The following is an 11,050-nucleotide window of genomic DNA, read 5'->3' as shown; positions in this document are numbered from 1 at the left end:
TCATACTCTGCCTCATTATTAGTGGCTCGGTAGTCCAGCCGAACATAGAGCAGCATCCGGTCTTCCCGTGGTGAGATAAGCAGTATGCCGATTCCGTTGTCTTGCCGAGTGGATGAACCATCCACATATATCTTCCATGTTGTCGCCAGCTCGTCGCTCTAGACTTCTATGATGAAATTCGCCAAGGCTTAAGCCTTGATTGTCGCTCGAGGTTGATATTAAATGTCGAATTCGCTTAGCTCGGTCGTCCATTTGATTAGCCTTCCTGTTACTTTCGGGTTTAGAAGGACTTGCCCCAGGGTGTTGTTAGTTAGCATGATGATTGTGTGCGCTAGGAAATACGGGCGAAGCCTCCGAGCAACGAGAATCAAAGCATACGCTAGTTTTTCGAGATTAGTGTAGAGAGACTCTACATCCTTCAATATATGGCTCAGGAAATATACAGGTTGCTGCTCTTAGCTGTTCTGCTTAACTAGAGCTGACTCGATCGCATGCTCATTGGATGATAAATAGATCCAGAGCAGTTCACCAACAATTGGCTTGGCCAGTACAAGCAAGGAATTTAGATATTCCTTGAGCTCTTCCAATGCCCGATCGCACTCGGCGTCCCATTGGAATTTTGTGGCTCGGTGGAGCACCTTGAAGAATGGCAGGCTTCGGTTTGATGACTTGGATATGAATCTGGACAACACCATGATCCGACCGGTCGGCCGTTGAGCTTCCTTCAAATTTCGAGGCGACGACATATCTTGCAAATCTTTAATCATACTCGGATTGACTTCAATGTCCCGCTCGGTGATGATGTACCCCAGGAAACAACCACTCTTTGTGCCGAATAGACACTTGCTCGGGTTCAACTTTATCCCGAAGGCCCTCAGCGTCCGGCAAGTCTCGTTGATATCTGCACATAGGTCCAGAGAATGTCCAATGAAAGGTATGAGACTTTCATTAGGAAGAAACTCTTGACCTTGATTCACTCTTTTTGATGTGTGTCAAAAAGGGGGAGAATGTCCAGAGAATGTTCAAGGAAGAACATTGGAGTTTGGGGAGAATGTTCAGAGAATGTTCGAGGAAGAACATTGGAGAACTATTGGAAAACCTGAGTTAGGTTATCGGGTTAACCTAACTTGATTATGATTTTTGTCAAACATCAAAAAGGGGGAGATTGTTGGTGCAACCTTAGGTCAAGGTTGACCTGGGTGACCCGACTCGAGTTGACCTGACTCGAGGTATATTTTGATGTTTGACAAGAATAGAGAAGTTGTATTTTGATGTTTGACAAGAATAGGAACTTGGGGGATTGTGGGTGCAACCTTTGGTCAAGGTTGACCTGGTTGACCCGACTTGAGTTGACCTGATTCGGGAAAAGTCCAAGTATGGAGACTTGGCACGGAAAGGTCCAAGCAGGGAGCTTGGCACGGGAAAAGTCCAAGTAATGAGACTTGACACGGAAAAGTCCAAGCAGGGAGCTTGGTACGGGAAAAGTCCAAGTATGGAGACTTGACACGGAAAAGTCCAAGCAGGGAGCTTGGCACGGGAAAAGTCCAAGCAGGGAGCTTGGCACGGGGAAAAACCCAAGTATGGAAGCTTGGCATGGGAGGTCGGAGAGGGCTCGGTAGCTCTGTAATGACCCGGCCCTTTGGCCTCTTGGGCAGCCCTTGTGGCGGCCCAACTGGCGGCCCTTATGTCGTCGGTCCATTTGGCGACCTCTCATGTCGTCGACCGACGACCCTTTGGCCGTGTCGTTACTCACTAGGACTTTCCACCTGGTTTGCCTCCCGGATTGAACTCTAGACCTCCGGGCTTAAGTACTAGAGTTTATGAATCATACAAGTGAGATGATCTCACTTGGTTGCCAGGATTCATAAACTCTAGTACTTAAGCTGGGAGGTCTAGAGCTTAGTCTGTGCGTAACTCACAAGGACCGACGACGACATGAGAGGTCGCCAAATGGACCGACGACATAAGGGCCGCCACAAGGGCAGTCCAAGAGGCCAAAGGGTCAGACCTCTTGGCCCATTTGGCGGTCCATTTGGCGACCTCTCATGTGGCCGTCGGCCGTTGGCGACATCTAATGTCGTCGACGCGACATGTGGTTACTCACTAGGACTTTCCACCTAGTGTTTGCCTCCCCTCCAGGTTCGAACTCTAAACCTCCGGGCTTAAGTATTAGGTTTATGATCACGGTAACAAATGAGATGATCTCATTGCGAGATCTAAACTCTAGCTGGAGGTTTAGAGTTCGAACTGGGGAGGCAAGGGAGTGGAAAGTCCCAGTGAGTAACGACAAAGGTCAGAGAGGGCTCCGTAGCTCGTTCTCCGGACTAGGTCGGAGAGGGCTCGGTGGCTCGTTCTTTGGATGGGTCGGGAGGGCTCGGTGGCTCGTTCTCGACTAGGTCGAGAGGGCTCGGTAGCTCGTTCTCTGAATAGAGACGAGAGGGTTCGGTAGCTCGTTCTCGGACTAGGTCGAGAGGGCTCGGTAGCTCGTTCTGGACCGGATGTGGAAGTCGGAGAGGGCTCGGTGGCTCGTTCTCCGGACTAGGTCCGAGAGGGCTCGGTGGCTCGTTCTCTAGATCATGAAGGCTTTAGGTTTAGGGAAATTGGATCGGTCTGACGACCGATCCAATGATCTATGGGTATCTGGATCATCTGGCCGATCCAGGATACATCGATTCTCAGCATGGGTCATCGATCGGTCGGTGACCGATCGAACGAGTCAGTAAGTTATCGATCGGTCGGTAGATCGATCGAGCGTGGGATTCAGAGAACAATAGGGAGGATCGGTCTGTGGACCCCACAGATCGATCAGGGATCGCAACCAACTCTGTGAGAGTTGGGATCGTCTGAGGACCGATCAGCGTAGAACTGATCGGTCCCGACCGATCAGATCATCTGGACCGATCGGTGGAGCTCGATCGGTCTAGTCGTTGAGTCTGGCAGCTAGATTTCTTCTTCTTTGTCTTCTTGGAGTTCGGGATATAAGGGCCTCTACATCAACAGTGCTGCGAACTCACTACTCTTCTTCCTACTTGCGATCCGAGCTTTGTTGAGCTCTCAAGCTTCGTGTGAGCTTCCCTCGGTTGGACAGTTGCTGCTGTGGTTGGCATCCGTGAAGTTGCTGCTTCATCAACAGTCGACGAGAAGGCAAGCAAACTAGTGTTTTACATTGATATTGTTCTTGACTTCTTGCTGTATTTCTTGTACGCTGATCTTGCTGTTGCAAGAGAGATTGTGGCGAGATTTCTCCACCCAGAAGGAGTTTTTATTAGCCGATTTTCCGGGGTCTCATCCACCGACGGATTGATAGGATTCATCCACCTTACGGACACGCCGAGGAGTAGGAGTATCATCTCCGAACCTTGTTATATCGTCGCGTTTGAGGTTTGATATTCTCCTGTTTCGTTTCTATCTTTTATTTCCGCTGCGCTAACTCAAATTGTAGGAAGAAACGTGCATTTGGGGTCGGCTATTCACACCCCCCTCTCTAGCCGCTATCCGAAGGTCCTAACAAGTGGTATCAGAGCGAGGTCGCTCTTCGTCGGATTAACACCCGGGGGAGCACGAGCTAGAGAATGGATCAACTTGGAGAAGACATCACGATTCCACCCTTCTACGATCGCGACGACTTCGCGTATTGGAAGGTAAGAATGAAGTATTTTCTTATGACTAACCTAGTAAATTGGAATTGTGTACAAGTAGGTTTTATTACTCCGGTGGATAAAGAAGGAGAACCTCTCGAGAAGAAGAAATGGACGAAGGAACAAATCCACCAATCCATAATCAACGACGAGGTAATGAAAATCTTTGAATTTTCATTACCTAATGATATCTTGTGTAAGATAGGTGGATACAACAATGCCAAGGAGTTGTGGAACAACTTGGCTAAGTTCCATGAAGAGAGCTCCAATTCAAGTCATGAAGAGGAGTCAAGTGAGCCAAGTAGCTCACATCATGGAGGTATGGAATTAGAAGTTGAGGGCTACTCAACATCTAAGGAATAAGAGGAGGAGAGTTCTTCTTCAAGACTGGAGCAAGAAGAAGAAGCCTCTACCTCCGGAAGGGATGAAGGAGAGAGCTTATATCCATCCTCAACCCTAGGTAACTCAAGCAACTTAATTTCAAGTAAATTACATATAATGTGCTTTGAGTGTAGGGAATATGGGCATTACAAAAGTAAATGTCCAAAGAGGATTAGGAAGACTCCACCGGCACCAAAAGTCAAGGAAGCCGGAGTCCCGATACGCAAGGGCAAGGAGCACGTGGTGTGCTTCCAATGCAAGCAAAGGGGACATTATAGGAGTCAATGTCCAAGGGGGAGGTAACCTCACAAGGAAAAGAGACCAAGCACATTTATGGGGGGAGCTAAGGCAAACCCTAAGGTATCCCTTAAGACACATTCTTGCAATTCTAATAAGACACATGCTAGTAGTTTTATTGCAATTGTCAATAATGATAAGCATGATAACCATAGAAACCGATACACGTGCTTAGGTGCCAAACATGTTAGCCTAGATAAGGACAATGCTAGAAATGTCAACCCTAGAGTTAACTCATCTAAGGTCAAGGAAAACCTAGATAGGAATCCCAAAACAACTAGACATATGCCTAGGAATACCTCAAAGAAAAATGGAAAATTAAAGCTTGAGGTATTAAAGAAGGAAAATCAAGTCTTGAAGTCAAGACTTGACACCTTAGAAAAGGCTCTTAAGAATTTGGAGAAGTCAACTCTAGGGTCTAAGGGTCAAAAATCAAAGCCCAAGGACATGAGAGGTTTGGGTCACAAACCTAAGTCTCAAGTGGTCAAGCCCGCTTATCATAATGTTCCATTCGATTATGGAACAAGACCTAGGGCTATGAAGACTATCACCAAGGTCACAAGGGGAGTCACCCCTAGAGTTGATCTTGATGAGTCCCAAATGACCAAGGCTTTAAAGCCTAGGAGGGTCATTAGAAGGGTTGCTAGGGAAGTCATCCCTAGTGAATATTTAGTGAACCCAATGAGCTCAAATAGGTATTGGGTTCCTAGGAGGGTGATTCCTTCACACTAGATGGTTTAGGGTGTGTCAACCTTAATTAGATAGGTAGTTAACCTACTCATGGCAAAAGGTGACATTTTAGGAATTTTCAAGGTGTAATCAAGCCTTGAAAATGAAATTAAAAATTATTCCTAAGGTGATTAGGATGTGCCAACCACATTTGAGGAGTTTTCTAGGGTCAATCTAATTGGCACATAGTGATCTAAAAATCTTTAGTATATGACTCTAGGTCTATTACACTTAGGAATATAGAATTTATGGCAAAATGATCAAAATTATCAAAAATGGCAACTAAGGCTAGAATTAGGTATTTTCTATACCTTTATATGTTATTTGTCATACATTGTTTGTCATATGCCATGTCATGACATCATATTTATTTTATTATCATTTGAAATGTCATGATAATGCTTAGTTTAGTTATATGTCATGCCTTATTTAAGTTTCATACTTGATGACATGACATCATGACATTGGCACATGTTTCCACTTATGATATTATTTTATGCCATGTCATCATCTCTTGCATTCATGATCAACTAAATTGATTTAAGGATAGAAACACAATTTGATATGGAGATCAAATTGTTGTTTAGAAAATGCATGAGAACTTAGCTTAAGATGACCTAAACCCATATCTCACATCAAAATTGACTTGGATGTGTTTGATACACCTTAGATGTGTGTGAGATATTAGGATGATGAGTTAGGATCAATGTGCATAGTTCTTGTACCTAGATGAGCCTAATTCGAAATTGAGGATCATAGGGAAAACTTGTGTACAAGTCATGTACATTTAGTCCTAAGATTGTGGTCCTAAATTTAATGGTTTAAAATCATTTCAAAATTGATTTGAAAAACCTTGATGAAGCTTTTCTAGTGATAGCATTCATCATTGAGTAAGTTGATACAAAGATGGATTAACCTTGAGCTATTTCAAAGTCTTTCGAACTTTGTATCAAGATTTAAAAATGGAAGTTATTTTCATAGAAAACTATTTTTCCATGATAATATATGTCATGAGGAATGTATCCTCAAAATTTTACAATTTTTGGAATTTTCTGTGATTTTTTAGGGGTTTCTGAATTTCGGGAGAAAAATCAGAAATCCTTATCAGAGAGTTGTGGACCGATCAGAGGGGATCCTGATCGGTCCAGGGAAGTCTGGATCGGTCACTGGACCGATCCAGGGAAGTGTGGATCGGTCTGGTGACCGATCCAGTGGAGTCCTGATCGGTCTGGTGACCGATCAGAGCGTGCCAAAATGCTGATTTTTCGACTGTTGTCTGAAATTTCAGCTATGGAAGTTGGTGCTTTAGATTTCTAAAGGGTTGAAACTCTCCAAGACATTGTTGGTGCAATGGTCAAGGAGGAGTTGACCTTTAGGGGGAGTTTTACCTAATGGTCAAGGAGGAGTTGACCTTTAGGGGGAGTTTTTACTCGTCAAGATTTCTGAGGATGAGTGATATGGGATTATCACTAAGTTGATTGTTGATTTTAGTATCAAGGGGGAAATTAAGGGTTTCAATGAAAGGTATGGGACTTTCATTAGGAAGAAACTCTTGACCTTGATTCACTCTTTTTGATGTGTGTCAAAAAGGGGGAGAATGTCCAGAGAATGTTCAAGGAAGAACATTGGAGTTTGGGGAGAATGTTCAGAGAATGTTCGAGGAAGAACATTGAAGAACTATTGGAAAACCTGAGTTAGGTTATCGGGTTAACCTAACTTGATTATGGTTTTTGTCAAACATCAAAAAGGGGGAGATTGTTGGTGCAACCTTAGGTCAAGGTTGACCTGGGTGACCCGACTCGAGTTGACCTGACTCGAGGTATATTTTGATGTTTGACAAGAATAGAGAAGTTGTATTTTGATGTTTGACAAGAATAGTAACTTGGGGGATTGTGGGTGCAACCTTTGGTCAAGGTTGACCTGGTTGACCCGACTTGAGTTGACCTGATTCGGGAAAAGTCCAAGTATGGAGACTTGGCACGGAAAGGTCCAAGCAGGGAGCTTGGCACGGGAAAAGTCCAAGTATGGAGACTTGACACGGAAAAGTCCAAGCAGGGAGCTTGGCACGGGAAAAGTCCAAGTATGGAGACTTGGCACGGAAAAGTCCAAGCAGGGAGCTTGGCACGGGAAAAGTCCAAGCAGGGAGCTTGGCACGGGGAAAAGTCCAAGTATGGAAGCTTGGCATGGGAGGTCGGAGAGGGCTCGGTAGCTCGTTCTCCGGACTAGGTCAGAGAGGGCTCGGTAGCTCGTTCTCTGGACTGGATGGAGTCGGAGAGGGCTCGGTAGCTCGTTCTCCGGACTAGGTCAGAGAGGGCTCGGTAGCTCGTTCTCTGGACTGGATAGAGTCGGAGAGGGCTCGGTAGCTCGTTCTCCGGACTAGGTCAGAGAGGGCTCGGTAGCTCGTTCTCTGGACCGGACGAAGTCGGAGAGGGCTCGGTAGCTCGTTCTCCGGACTAGGTCAGAGAGGGCTCGGTAGCTCGTTCTCTAGATCAGGAAGGCTTTAGGGTTTAAGGCTGGGAAATTAGATCGGTCTGCTGACCGATCCAGTGATACTATGGGTATCTGGATCGGTCTGGCGATCGATCGGTGATATGATTCTCATCAGGTCATCTCGATCGGTGCGGTGACCGATCGAACCAAACAGAGCTCAGAAGTTATCTCGATCGGTCGGTAGATCGATCGAGGCGATGGGATTGAGAGAATAATTAGGAGGATCGGTGCGTGGACCGATCCATATGGCTCGATCGGTCCAACGATCGATCGGATCGTAACCAACTCTCGTGAGAGTTGGGATTGGTCTGGGACCGATCAGCCTGATCGGTCCCCTGACCTATCAGATCCGCCTTGGACCGATCAGGGTGGAGCCTGATCGGTCCAGGTCTAGTCGTTGAGTCACAACGGCTAGATTTCTGCTTCTTCTTTATCTTCTTCGCAGGTTCAGGATATAAAGGGCCTCTACATCAACAGTGCTGCGAACTCACTACTCTTCTTCCTACTTGCGATCTGAGCTTTGTTGAGCTCTCCACCACTGAAGCTTCGTGTGAGCTTCCCTCAGCTGGGTTTCCAACTGAACAGTTACTGTTGTGGTTGGCATCCGTGAAGTTGCTGCTTCATCAACAGTCGACGAGAAGGCAAGCAAACTAGTGTTTTACATTCATATTGTTCTTAACTTCTTGCTGTATTTCTTGTACGCTGATCTTGCTGTTGCAAGAGAGATTGTGGCGAGGTTTCTCCACCCAGAAAGAGTTTTTATTAGCCGATTTTCTGGGGTCTCATCCACCGACGGATTGATAGGATTCGTCCACCTTACGGACACGCCGAGGAGTAGGAGTATCATCTCCGAACTTCGTTATATCGTCGCGTTTGAGGTTTGATATTCTCCTGTTTCGTTTCTATCTTTTATTTCCGCTGCGCTAACTCAAATTGTAGGAAGAAACGTGTATTTGGGGTCGGCTATTCACACCCCCCCTCTCTAGCCGCTATCCGAAGGTCCTAACAGGGGGAGCGACCTCAAATGAGAACAGCGAAGCAGGGGGAGTGTAACGACCACCCTTCTTACTACTACTACTCTCTAAGGATGACCGTTACTTAACTACTAACTCTACTTAACCGGTATGATTAAAAATCACATGTAAACCCTACCGAAAAATTTCGGCAGAGTCTCCCTTGTACCGGTAACCTTAAACTGACATACATAACATAATATACACAGCCACAGGCGACTGGAACACATATCAAACACACAAAAGGAATAACATCACCACGCAGTTTAATGAAATCAAATCATGCAAGTAATGAATAGCGGAAACAAAATAAACATACAATTAACTAACAGCGGAAGACTAAATGACTCATCTAATACATTCTTAATAAATGGCAATCTTAATAAATTCTTAAACTAAGTCCCAAGGCTTCCATAGTCCTGGCATCACACACCATCCGCACCACCTTGTCGCCTTCCTTTCTATATCTTTTCCTTTCCTGTATCTGCAGTAAGAGGAAGTGTAGTCTATAAGCAAAATTTGCTTAGTAAGCGCTATCTAACTCACAAAAACATGAATGTGCATGTATACGAAAAGAACTAAAAACTATATTCTCTAAAAAGAAATAAAGCATAAACATAACTGCTCATGTCAAACTAATAGCAAAGAAAAGCTAAGAAATCTACTCATGTAATTCTACTCGCTAATCATGCTACTCATCTAATAGGTAAACATGAAACTACTCATCCACTAGATAAACATGGTAGAATAAAGAACTAAACTTACTGAATTCTAAACACCTTCTGAATCTTATTCCACTTGTTTAAAGACTTATTCTTTAATACTTTATACTTATGTAAAACTCGTTTTATTTGTTCAAAAACTTATACTTATAATACTTCAAAATAATAATCAACTTCTTCTTGGGCCAGGCAACTGTGCTTTTACTTTTGTAACGACCCGACCCATTCGACGACCCATTTGGCGACCCTATGGTCGTCGACCGTCGGCCGAGCCGTTACTACTAGGTTATCTAAACCTAGGGACGACTATAGGAGCCCAGCCCAAGGACAGAGAGTCCAACACAGTGCCACTGATAAAAGTAAAATACTTGTTATCTTTTAATACTTCTATATGATGTCTCGGCATTTTCTTTAGCACCTTGTGTGCCAAAATCCCTAAAGTCTTGACTTTGGGATCTTCTTAAGGCCTTGACCTTTTCTTTCTTTTCTTTATCTTTCTTATACTTTTCTTATAAAAGAATGCTTCTTACAAAACTGAAATGTTTAACCAAATTCTAACACTGAAATGCTTAAACAAAATCTACATACAAGTTTAAACATAAATCTGCATATTAAGCTTAACTAAAATCTGCATATTAAGCTTATCTAAAATTTGCATACTAAGCTTAACAAAATCTGCATACTAACTCAACAAATTCTGCATACTAGCTTAACAAAATCTGCATACTATGTTAATAAAATTCTGCATATTAAGCTCTAAAGAAACTAGAAACTGATTGTTTTAGAAGGAAGACTACTCATGCACATCTAACAACATAAGTAACTAGAAATCTGCTCATGTTATTCCAATAGCAAAGGAACTAGAAATCTAAATCTGCACATGTTCATGTTATTTACTAAATCTAAATAGCAAAGGAATTTTATTCATTTCCTATAACCAATTTTCATGCATAAAGTCAATGAGCTACTGAAGAAGAATTCATCTTTTGCATAGTAAAACTAGAGAATAGCTCACAGGTATTAGAACTAGCATAGAAAACTTGAACTACAGCAACTACAATAATTAGTATGAACCTAACAAATCTGATTCCACGCAACTGAAAGAATATCCCACTTCAGAACTACTAATCAAGAAAAGCCAAAACCCAAAACACGGCAGACTCAATGAACCCCATGGTCAAAAATTCACAAAAACTTAGCTGTGCTAGAACCCAAAATAGGATTCAATTTCAACCACTCTGCATCAAAACCTGAACTGCCCAAAAGCAACAGGAGCAATCTATCTTTCTTAAGCTTGCTATTAACATCAAATTCTGAAATCTAGAGATTCCATTAACACAAATTCACATCTTAAACTTTTATAAATAACCAAGATTCTCTACAACCTAAAATCCAAAAGCCATGTATGAAATTCCTCCTGGAACTGTGGCACGGCAGAAAACACAAGCAACTTCACAGCATACTAGATAAGGAAGAAAACCAGATATGAAACCTTATCTCACGGTAGCAACATGTTACAACATACATGCAAAGAAGGAAAACCAAGCCCGAAACTTCAATTCACAGCATACCCAAAAATAGAGGAAACACCAAATTAAATTCGAAAACAAGAAGAGGAACACGGAATAAACCTCGGAGCTATCCTACTGCAGGTGAGTAAGCGACTTACCTTGGGTTTCTTGGACTTACAGCCGAAGAAGAAGGCTCCCACTGCTCTAGGGTTTCGGGTGGTCTTGCTTCCTCGGCGATCTCTTGTGTCTACACCTTCCTCTCGCTGAAG

Source organism: Zingiber officinale, chromosome 7B (genome assembly GCF_018446385.1).
Source record: "Zingiber officinale cultivar Zhangliang chromosome 7B, Zo_v1.1, whole genome shotgun sequence".
Taxonomy (NCBI): domain Eukaryota; kingdom Viridiplantae; phylum Streptophyta; class Magnoliopsida; order Zingiberales; family Zingiberaceae; genus Zingiber; species Zingiber officinale.
This window is presented reverse-complemented; position numbering follows the sequence as displayed.